Source organism: Glandiceps talaboti, chromosome 8, assembly GCF_964340395.1.
Source record: "Glandiceps talaboti chromosome 8, keGlaTala1.1, whole genome shotgun sequence".
NCBI lineage: Eukaryota > Metazoa > Hemichordata > Enteropneusta > Spengelidae > Glandiceps > Glandiceps talaboti.
Window position 1 is genome coordinate 8,227,405 of NC_135556.1, and position 7,826 is coordinate 8,235,230.

General features: G+C 39.7%; 1 protein-coding gene across 1 annotated transcript in view; it reads left to right on the forward strand.

Moving 5' to 3' along the window:
* The window catches only part of LOC144438423 (uncharacterized), a 349,033-nt gene that overhangs the window by 104,445 nt on the left and 236,762 nt on the right, over nt 1-7,826 (forward strand). The window lies entirely within an intron of this gene.

A 7,826-nucleotide genomic window follows, 5' to 3' on the forward strand; every position in this document is an offset into this window, starting at 1 on the left:
GTCACTTGGTGAAGAAAACATTCTAACACTGATTTATTGTATTTCCTATCAAGTGACATGATACTCTAAATTTATAACTCTAAACTCATCACATAGAATTACTAGCAATACCACAATGACCAAATCAGAATATACAAAGTGAAAAAGGTAATCCCAGTACAAATAGTTCTTCAATGTATGTAATACATTTTTTAAAATCCTTTATATGTATGTACGTATGTATGTACATGTATGTATGTATGTATGTATGTAAGTATGTATGTATGTATGTATGTATGTACTACTACGTCTGTCTGTATGTATTATGTATTATGTATGTATGTATGTATGTATGTATGCATGTATGTGTACATCTACACGCATGCACACATGCATGTCTGTGTGTGTGTGTGTGTGTGTGTGTACTGGAATATATATGTGCAGTGTGCTTCTTTGTAAAAAATTATTTTTATTTCTGATTTGACAGTAAATGGCTTTTTTTTCAGCTGTGATCACAGATGAGAAATATTTCTAGTATATATACCATAATATATATACAACAGTTGTCATTATGAGTCAGTAAATAAATTACATTTCTTATTTTCTGCTTCTATGCATTCCCTTTGTACACATATATATGTAACAAAGTGAATTAAAAACTCTTTCCATTGTAACAAATAGTATAATTGTCACCACAAACATAACACAATACTGTTGCCACAAAATAAAAAAATTACATGTACTAAAAAATAATGCCATTCAATATCTTTCAGCTGTCTTACTTTTAAAGGATGGAAGAAATTGCACCTATAATGTATCCCCTAAATCACATAAAGTACACAATATAACAAGTACCAAGGCATAATACATGTATTCTATGATTTGACCCCCTAGCACAAGATATAGTATTGCTTTGGTTGTATAATGTGTGTGTGGTTTGACCTTTAACCCTAACTAAGTTCTACTGTGAAGCTTAGGCTAAACAAGCGACCTATCGGTCAGAATAGCTCCGCTGGTTTTTTTTTAATTTAATTTTTTATTTTGGTGACATGTAGAAGTGGTTCAGGTCTTCAGCTCTTCGAGTCACTATGCAGTTTTGTTTTAGCGATGCAATAAAGTGGTTAGTGGTTTCATATGATGTCTCACTATAAAACACATTTTACACAGAAGTTGGTAATGTATTGTACTTTTATACCATAGTCACCATTTTATAACAAAAATCTACTGTTATGAAAAATTGCACAAAATCTCAGAAAAAAATGACTGGGAAATGCACACAAGAAAAAGAAAAAAAGAGGATTTTGAGGTTGGCTATAAGTAATTCCAGTGTCTTACAGCTGTAACCCTGGAAAATTTTAATGAAGAATGAAATAAACTAGGGATCTAAAATAATTTTGAGGCAATTTGAATTTGAATTTTCTAACAAATTTACAAAGTCAACAACATTCAACTTGTTCTAGTTGTGGTAGATATATATAGGGAAGAAATGTATTAATCGCCATCTTAGTTTCCGTACGGCGACAATCTCAAGTACCCGGAAGAGAGTCATTCTCAGCCATACGTTACAGTGGTAACACTCGTTCATGTTCGGTTACCTTTCACAAAGAAAACACAACGAAATGGTTGAAATGATCTTTTTTTAATTTCTTTTCATCACAACAACAAAATCTGCGTGATCAAAAGTGTTGTAAACTAAACCAGAAAGAATTATCGGACTGGCTAAACTTCCCGATGAACTGGAAGGTCCTACTACTTCCAAGTAAGCCTCGATAGTACTATAGTACGTGAGAAAATCGTCTCAAACTAGCGATACAACTTTCAAAATATAACTTGACATGTCTTCATTTGTTAGAGTTATACAATTCAAGACGGGTTTTCACTCGAAAACAACAATTCTGTGAATAATGACACTCTGAACGCAGCGATTTCTCGGACGATGTTACCACTGTAACGTATGGCTGACAACGACTTGCTTCCGGGTTAGTCCCTCGTGCATACGGGTGGATTGTCGGCGATTAATACATACATGTACATCGTCTGATATTTTAATTCACAGTGTTTTTTGTGACCGGCGCCTGTCAGCAGACTCTGCCATTTTTTTCATCATTCCATTGTATTTAAACCTTGTACTTGACATTTCGCAATATTTATAATTCTCAACAAAATACCTCAACATGCCTCACTTCGCTCGTACCATGGATGTATTAGTGATACATCCATGCTCGTACTCAAAGCAGCCCCGTGTTATGTCCTTGACGGTCACTAGTCATCATTATCTTGTGCTCGTAATGAAATCACACACAGGCATGTATCCGCCATTACAGAAAACTACTTTATTCAGTCACATGACTATCACATGATCAATGTAAGCAATACATACTTGCAATACATAACACCCTCTTTGTTTTAACAAATAATTACACATTATTTATGAGTGCCTATGTGGTGACCTAAGGCTGTCCCAAGTGCATGGTAGTAATTATATTAGTCAGTGAATTGACATGTTGAACACTGTACCTGTAAATAACCTTTTTTTTTCTTTTTTCTTTTTTAAATACAACATCTGAACTAGAGTAACCTATATCTACTAGGTGTAACAAATCAACAAATCAAATATCAAATCATCACTCAACAAATCAAATACAGACGAGTTCTGGCAGTTTGATTGTCTGTTGATACTAAATGTACATACTACTATCTAAGATTATTGAACTAGTTTGATTGTCAATATAGAACAAATATGAAACTCAAGTGTCTTTCGTAGTCATTCTCAGTAAGATAAACAATTCTATAGCTTATTTGACAAAATCATTCAAACCTGGAGGAGGTTTAGACACTCTGCCTGACCTTGTGAGAACAGGTGTTTTACCTGCAGGTGCAAACTGAAGTGGAGGAGTCAGTGATTGCGGAGTAGCTGGGGTAGGAGAAGGGGTTGTTTGACATATCTGATTAGACCTGATGCTGTTATTGGCTTGACTGGACTTATGCTTTGGCATTATCGAGGTTTCAGGCCAATCAATAGGGTCTTCTTCCTTAAGGTAGATTCCAGTTTCATTGGTTCTCAGGAGGTCTCTCCTATTTCTTCTTGTTTCTCTTCCACTTGGAAGCCTTATTTTGTAAGAACGTCTTTGCATGTGGGTCTGATCTGGAAGTAGTTGAGCTGGTTTCCACTTGTTTTTGACTCTTACTCTCACTGTATCACTTGTGTCAAGTTTGGGTAGCAGCTTTGTATGCTGGTTGTAGTACTTCTTTGCTCTACTGTGTCTATCTTGGTACAGTCTCGTTGTTACATTTTCTGGGGTTTTTACTTCTGGTTTCAGTTTCGATCTAGCTGTGGGAATCCTTGTCGCTGTGCGTCTTGCAAATAATCTCTGTGCGGGAGATCCTGTCTCATCATCTCTGGGTGTGTTTCTGATATTAAGTAGGGCCAAGTAAGGGTCTTTACCAGACGCGTGGCACTTTATCAGCATTTTCTTAGCTATACCAACAGCTTTTTCTACCAATCCATTGGCTTGGGAGTGCTTTGGCGAAATCGGATCATGCTTAAACCCATACTTGTCAGCAAAGTGTGAATATTCTGCACTAGAGAATGGTGGTCCATTGTCGCTAGTCACAATATCCGGTATTCCATGTGTGGCAAACCATTTCTTGGTTTGCTTGATGACTGGTGTTGAGTCTGTGGTGGTCATCTGTTCAATCTCAAAGTACTCTGAGTAGTAGTCAACGCATATTAACCATTTCCGGTCTAAGCAGTCAAACAGGTCTGTTGCTAGGTGTTCCCATGGACGGGTTGGCACAGGCATTGGTAGTAATGGTTCCTTTTGTTGCCTTGCTCTGTTTTCTTGACATTCACCACATCTTGATACTACATCTTCAACTTGTTTATTCATGCCTGGCCAATAGACTAGGTCTCTGCCGAGTTGCTTCGTTTTCACCATTCCTTGATGTGATGCATGAAGCATATCCAGGGCATCTCTCCGTTGTTCCTTTGGTATAACGATTCTACCACCACGAAATATAATCCCTTCTATTTCACTCAATTCTTCACGGAAGTCATAGTACACCTTTATTTTTGGGTCTACATCGGACCTTCTTGAGGGCCACCCATGTGGTGAGTGGATCATGTCCTTCAGTGTTTGCATCTCTAGGTCTACAGCTGTAGCCTGTCTGATTTTCTTCAGTCGAGGGGAACTGGTTTGTAGGATGCTTGGAATCTCTTGTGTGGTCACTGTGAAAATGTGTGAATCTTCTCCTGTAAGACTTGGGCCTGTCTCCTTGACGAAGGCACGACTGAGGGCATCTGCCACAGGAATCTCTGTACCCTTCTTTGCAACTAGTTTAAAGTCGTATGCTTGTAGCCTCATTCTCATCTTTTGTAGACGTAGAGGAATTTGGTGGAGTGGTTTCTCGAAGATTCGCACTAATGGTAGGTGGTCTGTCTCGACTGTTACGTCACTCCTCCCATATATGTAGGTGTGAAACTTCTTAACTGCAAAGACTATTGCCAGCATCTCTTTTTCTATTTGCGCATATGCCTTTTCTGCTGTGGTGAGGGCTTTTGATCCATATGCCACTGGTCTGTTGTCTTGCAGTAGTACACAACCAAGTCCGGCTTGGCTTGCATCCCCTGATATGACAATGGGTTCTGTCAGGCTGTAATATTTCAACACAGGGGCAGTTGTCATCAGTTCTTTTATCTTCTCTAAGGCAGTTTCATGTGTTTTCCCGAACTTCCATTCTTCACCATTTCTGTAGTCTTTTACTAGTTCACGGAGTGGTTCTGTCGTTGCTGATAGGTTCTTCAAATACTTTCCCACATATGTTACCATTCCCAAGAGTCTCTCTACATCTTCTGGTCCCTTTGGTGTTGGCATCTCTAATACAGCCTTTATCTTCTCTTCATCCATCTTCATTCCATTGTCGGTAAACTTGTGTCCACTGTATCGTACCTCATTCTTGCAGAGTTGTAGTTTCCTGAGGGAAAAAGTCACGTGATTTTCACGTGCCCTCAGTAATGTCTTCTTCAGGGCTCGGTTGTGTTCTTCTATGGTGTCTCCTTCAATGAGGAAGTCGTCTACGATCATTTCAAGACCTTCAATCCCTGCGAAGATGTCTCCAAATATGCGAACAAACAATTCTGGAGCAGACGTAACACCCATTGGTAGTCTCTTATAACGGTACCTGCCAAAGGGAGTGTTGAAAACTGTGAGGTTCCTTGATGACTCTGCAAGCTGGAGCTGGAAGTAACCTTGATTGGCATCCAGTACAGTGAAGTATCTTGCCTTCCCACATCTCTGTGCAACTTCGTCTACTGTATTTGTGGGGTGGTACTCTCTCTGTAATGCCTTGTTCAGATCCTTGGGGTCTATCGTTATCCTTACACTTCCATCCTTCTTAGGGACAATGTGCAAAGCACTGCACCATGGTGTTGGCTCACCTATGGGTACTTTCTCTATTATACCATTTGTCACAAGTTGGTCCAGTTTGGTCTTCACAGCTGCCTGTAAAGCAATGGGAATGGGGCGAGGGGGCTGAGCAACTGGAGCTACCTCCGGATTTACCTTCAACTCCACCTCACCTGGCACCTTACCAATGCCAGTGAAGACATCAATATATTCTTTAATGATATCTACAGTGCTTTGATGCATGCATTTAGTAACAGATTCTGGTAGCACTGGGTTACGTTTCACCTCATAAACTCTTGTGACAAGATTCATATTTACACTATCTTGTAAAGACAATAAGTTTGGTGCTGTGGTCTGTATTACAATGCATCTCAGTGCATGTTTTACACCCTTATACTCTACCTCTATATTGGTTTCACCTAGTGGAGAAACCTTTTGCTTCCCTAGACCAAAGATTCCAGTGCTTGTTTGTTTCAGTGGTGGCTTGGGCCACAAGCTTTCATAAGTATTTCTAGAAATTATGTTAACCTCTGCCCCAGTATCTATCTTAAAACTGATCACCTTATTACCTGATTTCAGATTGACAGTCCAATTATGCATGTCTTTTTGATTGTGCGTATTTGCTGACCATACATAGCTTGTTTCAGTGTCATATGGATATTCATATTCCGCAACTTCATGTTCTACAACATTTACATTGTTCTTGGTTTTGCATCTTCTGGCAAAGTGGTTTCGCTTTCCACACTTTGCACAAGTCTTACCATAAGCAGGGCAGCATCTCGGTTCATGTTGTGTTCCACATCTGCTACAAGAGTCTGCAGCTGAGTTACGCTGGGTTCTTCCATGTGAATCAGAGCCTGACTCTACGGGTCCTCTGCCACGGCCTCTCATTTTACCACGATTGATGTTCCAGTTGCCACGGGCACGGCCACGATGTCGACCTCTGCTGGATCCACGGTGTGAATAGTTAACATCTGCACCCTGTTCACTGGAGTACAGTTTGAAACTTTCACTTCTCAGTTCGAAGGACTGGCATTTTTCAATGGTCTTTTGTAATGTGAGATCTTCGTCCCACAGTTTCTTTCTTAGTTGTTCATCTCGAACACCATTTGACAGCTGCACTGCAATCATGTTCTCCTCATTATCACCAAATTGACAAAGTTTAGCCAATTCTCGTAATTCTGTGACATATTCAGCAATTGTCTCTGTTGGACCTTGTTTCCGTTGTTGGAATTTCGTGATATATCCCTTAACCAGCTTTTTTGGTTCAAAATACTCATCAAATTTTTTGATGATTTCATTGTATTTATCTCTATCAGTGACCGGATCAAATACAAAGTCTGTATTATACACTCTGATAAATTGTTTACCCATTTGGTAAAGGAGCATCGCTACTTTCTGTTTGTCATCAAGTCCTTGTTGACCACTGGCCAAGAAGTACATATCAAAGTCAGCCTTGTACTCTTTCCACGCTGTAATCAAGTGCGCCTTGTCTGCTGAGACATTGAATTTTGGTGGAAGGATACCTTGAATTATGCTCGTAGTACCAGTATTAGACATGTTGCTGGTGTGTGATGCGGTCGCCACTAAATTTGTCTCTTCTTCTGTCTCACTGTCGGAGTTTGAAGAGCTAGAATGTTCAGTGTCACTCATTCAATAATCGTAAGTACCAAACAGCACACTGATATGCAAGATTTGCAATAGTTCAACAGGATTCGGCCGGTAACTGTCGGCCTTGTGAGTTCGTTTCTTGGCGTAGTGATATACAACGCTGTACACGTTTTACTTACACATACGTACATGTACTACATACACATCACCTTCGCCGATCGAGTCGACTGGTTCCGTTGCTGTTTCTTCCTAAGGCACGGAGTTATCGTCGTCGTAATGACATCAAGTGTCTTCTCCAATCATTGATCTCTGACTACGCCGAATTCTGACACCATGTTATGTCCTTGACGGTCACTAGTCATCATTATCTTGTGCTCGTAATGAAATCACACACAGGCATGTATCCGCCATTACAGAAAACTACTTTATTCAGTCACATGACTATCACATGATCAATGTAAGCAATACATACTTGCAATACATAACACCCCGCACGTAGTCCTGCTTGCATACGGAGGAATTCGAGACTCGATTCTGACAATTGTCCCTCCCCCTCCGGTGTTTAGAGTCAAGTCAGTAATACAGACTCGTGCACCCGAGGACTACCCCGCGCGGTATGATCACTGACACTGATGACATGATGAGAGAGAACCTTTTCGGATTTACATGTAAAACGGGGAAAGATACGCAAAACATAACGCAAAGTCTGAAGCCAAATTAAAGTTGTAATTATTTTAATTATTTTTACTTGCCAAATATTTGCATTTTGGAAAGGCAAGACACGTTCATGTCGTTGTGATGTGAACTGTCGGCCATATTTAAACTTCAACC